Genomic DNA, 10,097 nt, shown 5'->3' on the forward strand with positions numbered 1-10,097 from the left:
ATATATAAATAATTTCAAATTATAAAGAAGATAGTCAGGGATACGGTCAAAAGAGAACAAAAATAGTTAACAACTATTTATATGCCGACGTTATAATTGTTAAAAATGAATGTATAATAAAAGCTGTTATTCAATATATTGTTCTTGAGAACGAGGACGAAACGTTGGGCATTTAAAGAAATAATAAAAACTGTTTCGAGAGTTCACTTGGATACCAATAATTTTATTTAAACAATAAAATTATTGATGTTCAATAGATTTAAAAAAACAAATAGAAAACATTTTCCAACATTTGTGGTTCATGGATTTCAACAAAATAGTGATTTAATTGATGGGATTTATGCACCAGTTAAGAAAATCGGAACTAGTGAGATTTTAATTAGCTCTGGATGAGAGTCTTTTAGAAAATCTTTGAGGAAGGATAATACTGTAATATTTTTAAAGAAGATAAGATGAGCTATAGAATATAGGACCCCTATTCATATATCCAGGTGACCTTAGAACCTTCAATGATCCCATCATTTGTCATACCTCAAAGGGGCTATTTCATCTTTTTAAGCTCCATTTCACGTTACACCCACATTCAGTTTCCACGTAAGGAAAAACTTACGAAAATTCACGGGAAATCGTGGGTTTTCTTTTCACAACTTGTGTCGTCGACTACATCAGCAAATCTTCTGTAAGTAATTTTCGATCAGGAAAATATGATATTGGAGCCAGAGAACTGCAAATTGCTTAATTTAGTTTTGACTATGATTACTTCAAATTGGAATTACTATCAGCATTAAGAACGAGGGTGTGTATTGCAAAACTTTTTTCTTCCATTTAGCCTAATGGTCCAAGAGGAGAAAAGAAGTTATCCAAGAGCCGGGAAGAAAAAAAGGCAGTTATCTCACCCCAATTTTTGATTACTTTAATGATAACTGTGTATAATTACTAGTCTAAATTGATGAGTCTGCCAAGTATAGGTAGGGGGAATAACAAATGGCGGCTGTTTCAAAACCTTAAAAAACACTAATTTTTCATTCAGAGCTCTATATCTTAAAAACTACCAACAACACTAGAAAACATAAGAGAACATTATTTAAATAGTAGTAAATTAGTTGAAATATTAGCCCTAAAAGAGCTATTTACGTCCAATAGTTCGCGAGATATAGCTTTATAAAAAGCAAAAGTTCTTAAAAATCTACTGATAAATTAGTACTTAGTGAATTTATTTTGAGAAATCAATATCTCAGGAACTATTTGACGTACCGTTGTCTATTAGCACTAAAATCAAAGCTAGAATAATGGACTATAAAGAGGTATATGATCTTTACCTTCGTAGGGATAGTAGTTTTCATGATATATGCTAAAATAAATTGATTTATAGTTGTTCGGACAATAAGTTTGATTTATGAAAATATTCATTTCAGAAACCATTTGACGTAGAGATGTCTGCCAGCGTTCCTAGTAAAGCTAGTTAAATTTACTATAAAATAGTTAATGTTTATAGGACTAGTAGTTTTTATGATATTTGACAAAATAAACTCACAAAATGTTAATATCTAGTTGTTCGTATAAAATGTTGGATTTTTGAAAAAACATATCTCTAGATCCGTAAGACGTACATATGTCTGCCAATACTCAAAATAAAGGAAATTTACTGTTACTATAAAATAGTTTATGACACTTATCTTCGTAGGGATAGTTGTTTTTATGATATTCACATATGAATATAAATTTGGCAAATAAAAATTTGTCCGAACAACTATGAATCCATTTCTATTAGTAAATATCATGAAAACAATTACTCCTATGAAGATAAACATCATAATCTACTTTATAGCTCATTAAACTAGCTTTAATTTGAGTTCTAATAGACATCTGTACGTCAAATGGTTTTTGAGATATAGATTATTCAAAATAAATTCACTAACTACTGATCTTTCAGTACATTCCATAGAACTTTTTATGAAATGTTGCTTTTTAAAAAGTTATATCTCCAGAACTATTTAATATAAATATCTCTATTAGGGCTCATATTATAGTTAATTTACTCTTCTTTAAATGACGTTCTCTTAGGTTTTCTTGTGTTGTTCCTACTTTTTAAGATATAGAGCTCTAAATGAAAAATTAAATTTTTTTATCGCTTTTATAGCCGCCATTTTTTATTTCCCTACCTATACTTGGCAGACTCATCAATTTTGACTTGTAATCATACATAGTTTTCATCTAAGTAATCAAAAATTGGGGTGAGATAGCTGTCTTTTTTCTCCACTTGGGCTCTTTTACTATTATATTCAATTGAGATATTTCCCGAGTTTTATTGTGGGTACAACTATAGGGCATATTACCCAAATTATTTATAATTTTCTGGTAAGCTGGTATGAATGATATGGACTGAATTTGAAATGAATTAAGTATAGTGTAAAGTGAAAATAAAATCTCTGTTCTTGAATGATTTATACAACTGATAATCTGTGAGTTTTGGCCAAAAGAAAATACAATTTGGTTTAGTTAGGTAAGGTTAGTAGGTTAAATTCAATTTTAATTTTTATTTCGAATGAGTTTATACATAATAATAAATAACATTGCAATTTTACTTGGTTGTGGATTGTTGATGTACTTGAGGTTTTCTATGGTGCATATTCTGGTTTTCTTCTCTCATCCTTCCACTACTTCTTTGCCTGGGTGCGGTGCGAAACTACTCACTCATGGTGATTTGTCACTCTATGTTTATTCTCTGAACCTGTTATGACCAATTGGGACCCTACAATTTCAGGGGTATGACAATAAGTGGCAGGATCAAAATGTATGAGAGATCTTCCTCAAACAATTTATTCCACCCCTATTTTTTATAACTTAAATGAAGCTATATACAGTTAAGAGTCCAAATTGATGAAGGAGAGATACAAAATGGCAGCTGTTCCAGAAGTTACAAACAAATAATTTTGGAATTATGAAGATGATCGGGGGAGCGGTCAAGAGAGAACAATATAATTACCAACTATTTATTTTCCATCATTTTGCCACACTTTATATAGCTTTATCAGGACTAAAAAGATAAAAAAAAAACAACTAGAAGTATGTTGACATCTTAAGATAATAAGACACAAAAAGGTAAATTAAGGCAGGGTTAAAATTATGTAAATATAAGTGAGAAGAAAATTATATACAAATGAAATAAAAGATCATTTATATAAAATAAACAATGATAGGAATATAAAAAATTGCATAAACTATACGATTAAAAATGAACAGGAGACATAATAACACGTAAAAATAGAAGATTACATATGAGAAAGTGCACGGAAGTTGGGACTACCGATATTACACTGTAAGATATTTTTTATGTCTCTGTATTATATAAAAAAAAGTTTATAATGTAGTATTTTATTTTACATATAAGGTAGAATAAAAAAATATTGGATTAAAATTTTAAATTCAGTGCAATAGAAAGGTAAAAGAGGTAATGAATATTTTTTTTGATGAGGCACGAAATTGAAATACAAATTAAAATGCTGAGATAATGACTTGAATTTTTGTTTTAAATATTGAAAAAAATAATACAATCTGAACTAGAATATACATGTGAACAGTTGTACAATTTGAGTAACGAGTAGTACAATTAAATGAACAGTCGTATAATTTGTAAAATTTGGGTTGGTCCGCAGTTAAAAACTAAAAATTCTAGATTGATTAGATTTTTAGAACTCTATGCCCTAATGGTTTGGATACAATGACAAATCAAATATTTTTTTATTATTAAAGTGAAAGGCTTAAAAAAATAAAATAAAAACAATTAATCCTTTGTAATTAAAATTCAAACTATTTGTTAAAGGACGCTGTGTGGCTACTGCCTATTTGGATTACGCAAGGAGCGGACTAAATATAGCTCCCTGTCCACGGCAAAAGATTAAATTCGTAAAATTTTCGAGGCGAGGCAGTTTACACGTAGCCCAATTAGCTGAGGCCAGTTCGTTAAGCAAGATGGATTTATTGACCAGTTGGAGGCCAAAACTTCCACGCTACTAATTTAAAATACATCTAAATAGTTACCATAATTATGTCATTAACTACTTTCACCCTAGGGGAACATTTTATAGAAACACAATGGTGAATAAATCATTTAAAAATATCAGCAGATACTGATATGAAATTCGGTAAGATATACTCGAAATCAAACAGGCTAAATGCTAAATTTAAAAAAAAAAAAATATATATATATATATATATATACATTAAAACTTTTAACTATTTTAAAAATATTGATGTTATTGCACAAATGTCATTCCATATTATTGTTGTTGAAATATCGCCCTACAATAAAAAAAAAAAAATGATCTAATTGAATAGTTGAATCATTGGTATTTACCACTCCTGCTACCCAATATTCATTGATCCAAGAAATGACATCTTTGCTGGTTGATGATGTTAGGACCTGATCAGTCTGGCCAGCGAATCCGCCTTTTCATTTTCGGTGATCCCTGGCTATGATGGCTACGAAGTTAGTACGTGTTGTTACTGGTCTTTCTACCATGAGTAACTTGGATCTTATAACAAATCAGATTAAATTATTTATTTATTGTTACTTACAACTGTATAAAAAATATATTCGACTACTAAATTTTTTATAAGTTATAAAATGACATGATACAAACATGTGGAGAATCTACCCATTGATAGAACACCAATAACGTTTCTAGAGGAGAAGATCTCGGGACCATCTTCTTTTCAGACGCCTAGGAGCATTATTAGGTAATGAAGGAGTATCCAGGTTAGAAACAAGTGGGTTTGGGTGGTTAGGAAGTTTATCATGGAAAGATTGGTATCTGGTTCTGGCCAAATTGGCAACATAGGGGACATTGAGGTCCTGATGGATGACAGATTAAAAATAAAAAGATATGATGAACCAAAATTACAGATAATACTATTCTAGACATATAGACACTGAATTAACCTATTCCAATGCTTGGTGTCCTGAAACATAAAGAACAAAATTTGAAGCTATGATTTTTTATGGATAATTTTCATAACAATGACATACATTACTGAGGGGGCACCTCCCGCCCGGCCTAACGGCAGACCAACCCCCACTTTACAAATTATACGACTGTTCATTTAATTGAATCACTTGTTACTCAAATTGTATGACTGTTTACATGTATATTCTAGTTCAGATTGCATTATTTTTTTCAATATTTAAAACCAAAATTGAAGTCATTATCTCAGCATTTTAATTTGTATTTCAATTTCGTGCCTCATCAAAAAGAATATTCATTAGCTCTTTTTCCTTTCTATTGCACTGAATTTACAATTTTAATCCAATATTTTTTTATTCTTCCTTATATGTAAAATAAAATGTACACATAAGGTGTAGATAGTTGACCGTAGATTAATGATTGGAGAAGTTTGTCGGGGGGTGCGGTCAGCAAAGAACAACATAAATAAACAAAACCATATTTATTTATTTTATGCCGACGTTTCGACCTGAGTTTCAAGTCTATAGCCCTGATGAAGACCTGAAACTCAGGTCGAAACGTCGGCATAAAATAAATAAATATGGTTTTGTTTATTTATATTGTTCTTTGCTGACCGCACCCCCCGACAAACTTCTCCAATCGTAAAATAAAATACTACACAGCGATCATTATAAACTTTTTTTTATATAATAGAGAGATATAAAAAATATCTTACAGTGTAATCTCGGTTATCCGAACTCCGGTGCTCCCAACGCTCCAGTATTCCGAACTGGAGTAAAAAAATTTTTTTTGAGAAAATTCAGCAGAAAATAACATTTTTGTTTTTAAATAAAAGTACACATTTGTAAAGAACATTTTTAACTTCCCGATCTCAAGGCAAGTTATTGTAATAACCGTGGAAATTTTACAGTTTCGATATGGCATAAACTGATTCCTAAATAATTTTTGAATTATGAAGATGACATTTCAAGATATGCCGACGTATCACCCTACTTTGTAGAGCTTCAGCAGGGCTAGAAAGGTACAAAAACAATGAAAAATATTTTGATATAGTAAGATAATAAGATACAAAAAGATAAATTAAGGTAGGGTTAAAATTGTTTTCATTTATTATTTTTATTTTAAAATTACTTAAATTAGAGTTAAATTATTATATGTTTTCTCGACCTTTATTTAATCTCAACTTACTTCTTTATTTTCCGTCTTGAAGTGTTTTAAATTTTGTTTTCTCATATCTAATCTTCCATTTTTACGTCTCTTTTTCATTTTTAACCGTATAGTTTATGCAATTTTTTTAATATTCTTATCATTGTTTATTTTATATAAATACTCATTTATTTCTTCTTTTCTTTCATTTGTATATAATTTTCTTTTCACTTATATTTACATAATTTAAACCCTAACTTAATAAACCTTTTTGTGTCTTATCTTACGATGTCAAAATAATACTAGTTTTTTTTTTATCTTTTTAGCCCTGATAAAGCTATACAAAGTGTGGCAAAATGTCGGAAAATAAATAGTTGTTAACTATTTTGTTCTCTCTGGACCGCTCCTCTGATCTTCTTCATAATTCAAAAATTATTTGTTTGTAACTTCTGGAACAGCTGCAACTTTGAACTGAACTTCGGTGCTCCCAAAACTCCAGTATTCCGAACTGGAGTAAAATAAAATAAAAAAAAGTTATTTTTTTTTGGGGAGGGGGGGGGGGAAACTCAGCAAGTAATAGCATTTTTGTTTTCAAATAAAAGTGCACATGTATAAATAACATTTTCAATTTCCCAATCTACAGGCAAGTTGTTAGTTATTATCGTGAAAATCGAAAGTGGAAATTTTACAGTTTCGTTATCGCGTAATCTAATTTCTATGGAAGTGTTCATAATATATTTTTTAATTATAAATATATAATACTTATTACATATATTTGATTCTGTAAAACTAATTTAATTAATAGTATAAATATGTATAGTAAAAATGTTATCGGTGAACTCGTTTTAATTAAATCCGTACAATGAGTATTTTTTTTTTTATCTATACTTTCGTTCACTTATAAATGAATAATGTTAACAGTTTTAACAAATTCGCTTAGAATTACTGTGCATGTAAAATAAAACAATTTGTTTTTATCTTCAAACTGTCAAATTTCCAATGAAATATTTCTAAAAAATTAAATAATTAAAAATATTTTACAATTTCTATAAAATTTAATTAATAGTAGAAATATGTATGATAAAATTTTGTTCATAAACTCATCCTTTTTATTTATTTTTATTACGTTTTAAATAAATTCATACAAAGTATTTTTTACTGTCTTTATTACTTTATTACTGTCTAATTCCACGGTTATTAATAAACTATTTTGTATTTTCAATTCATTGATGTGTATATTTCCTAATTTGTTAGTCTATTTTTTATTTTTATTTTTCTCTGAATGATGGTTGTTATCTCTTTTTGTTTTATAACCCTGATAAAGACCTGAAAATCAGGGCGAAACGTCGTCACGAAATAATGTTTGTTTATTTGTGTTTCTTTGCTGACCGCACCCCGGACCATCTTCTCCACTTGAACAATCTTATAGTTTTAACATTACTATAGGTGTAAAAGAAAACAATTTTTTAAAAAATTTCAAACAGTAAAATTTCCAATAAAATATCTTTAAAAAACTAAATAAATAAAAATAGTTTATAATTATAATAAAATTTAATTAATAGTAGAGATATGTATAATACAAATAGTTTTGGTAAACTCATTGTTTTCCATCATGTTTTAAATAAATCCATACAAAGAGAATTTTTATTTTTATTTATACTTTTTTGACCTATAAAAGAACAATCTTACAGTTTTAAAATTACTGTGGATGTAAAAAATTTTAATGTGAGGTGAAGATTGACCGTTGATATAAAAGAGGAGGAGATGGTCGGGGGGTGCGATCAGGAGGGGAAAAAACACAAATAAACAAATGAATTATTTATTTGTGCTGACGTTTCGACCTACTTTTCAGGTCTTCATCAGGGCTATAAAAACAAAAAGACAACAACCATCATTCAGAGAGAAAACAATATAAATAAAATAAAATAAATAATAGACTAAAAATTTGGAAATATACATAACAATAAAATGAAAATATAAACTAGTATATTAATAACAATGGACAAGTTATTAATCAAATTTTTTAGTCTATTACTTATTTTATTTATATTTTTTCCCTCTCTGAATGGTTGTTTTTTGTTTTTATAGCCCTGAAAATTAGGTCAAAACATCAGCAAAAATAAATAATTCGTTTCTTTATTTGTGTTTTTTTGTCCGCTGACCGACCCTCCCCGACCATCTTCTCCTCTTTCGTTAACAGTTAATTTCTAATAAAATATTTTTAAAAAATTATTAAATTCAAATAGTTTATAATTACAATACAGTTTTATTCATAGTAGAGATATGTATAATACAAATTTTGTTGGTAATTTTTTTTTTATCAAGTTTTAAATAAGTTCATAAAAAGATTTTTTTTATGAATGAACAATATTAACAATAATTTTAATTTTAATTAATAATAATTTTAACATTACTGTAAATGTAAAAGAAAACAATTATTTAAAAAAATTTCAAACTCAAATTTCCAATAAAATATCTATAAAAAATTAACTAAGTAAAAAAGTTTCTAATTATAATAAAATTTAATTAAATGTAGAAATATGTATAATATAAATTTTGTTGGTAAAATCATTTTTTTCACGTTTTAAATTATTCCATACAAAGAGTATTTAATTAGTTTTAACAAATTAAATCATCACTTAGCATTACTAGGATGTAAAAGAATTTTTTTTTAAATTTTTTAAAACTTCAACCATAAAAAAATTAAATTAATAAAAATACATTCATATTATTGAATTTTGTACACCATTTTTTCTTATACTTTCTCTAAGATTACCAAGATTACACTGTACATTGTAATTTAATTTTGTGGTAGTGTGTTATGGTTAGCTTGGTTTAAATTGTTAAGTACAAATGAATATAATGCTGGACACCAAGAGGTGCAACATGTAAAAATAAAAATAAAAAATGGGACTGTCTGTAGTAATGAACCTGAATTAATAGTAGATAAAATACTAAATTGAGAATGTGGCTGAAATCAGGACCTTCTTTATAAACATTTTATTTTTTCTAATGATAAATACTTACTAAAAAGAAATGGGTCCGGCCCTGACGAAGGCGCCCTATATTAAAGGTAATGTAACTTAATGAAATACGAAATAAATCATTGTAAATATATATAAATCCCCAGCTCCGAGCCACACCTTTAATTCGACAAGATTATTGATTAGGTGCCGCGGCGTCAATAAAATGCTGAGGTTCAGTCCTAGATTGAAAAACATGAAGGCTAGGACACATTAAATAACTTGTAATCGAGCGGCTAATGGATAGCCAGCACTGTAGGCCGTGGCGCAGATGGGACGATAACGGAGGTCCCCCTAACGCATCAATCTCCTTCTGACGTCCTCGCTATGTCTTGTCTTCTTCGGTCCTTAACTAAACAAATTTCACTTTTTCATATCGTAATATCTTTCAGTTAATACCTTCAATCAATCGAATCTTATTTTTATTTCGCATGCATATTCAGAATGAATTTCGGTAAAGATTGGAACAATTTATTGAAAAGGTTATGCTACCCGACTGCACTGCCTGCTTTTTACACAACATAAGTATGCTGTTTATTGTTTTACTAGTTGTAAGTACTTTACTTTAAGTACTACCAATTAAGGTTTATGGGTTCAGTACTTTGAAAGGAAGCATTGTTTTTAGAACAACAGTTATACAAGGAGCTAATTTTTTAATTAAAAGGCTGGGAGGACTACGGAGGGATCCATAACCCACATAGTCATAGTATAATAGTCATATAATGATAAATTTAAATTACATATTAGTAATACATACTTTTTTTCTCACTGTCCCATTTATTTTAATATATTATTACGTTTTAAATAAATTCACTAACTACTGGTATTTTATAGTACGTTCTATACAACATTTTTATGAAATTTTGCATTTTTTAAAAAGTTATATCTCCAGAACTATTTAATATAAATATCTCTATTAGGGCTCATATTATAGTTAATTTACTCTTCTTTAAATGACGTTCTC

The 10,097-nt window shown here is 28.4% G+C and overlaps 1 long non-coding RNA gene across 2 annotated transcripts in view; it reads left to right on the forward strand.

Annotated features, from left to right (window-relative positions):
• Window positions 1–10,097, forward strand: part of LOC106682189 (uncharacterized) — a 704,551-nt gene that overhangs the window by 693,797 nt on the left and 657 nt on the right. The window lies entirely within an intron of this gene.

This window comes from Halyomorpha halys, unplaced genomic scaffold, assembly GCF_000696795.3.
Source record: "Halyomorpha halys isolate HHAL.00 unplaced genomic scaffold, Hhal_1.1 Scaffold394.1, whole genome shotgun sequence".
Lineage (NCBI taxonomy): Eukaryota > Metazoa > Arthropoda > Insecta > Hemiptera > Pentatomidae > Halyomorpha > Halyomorpha halys.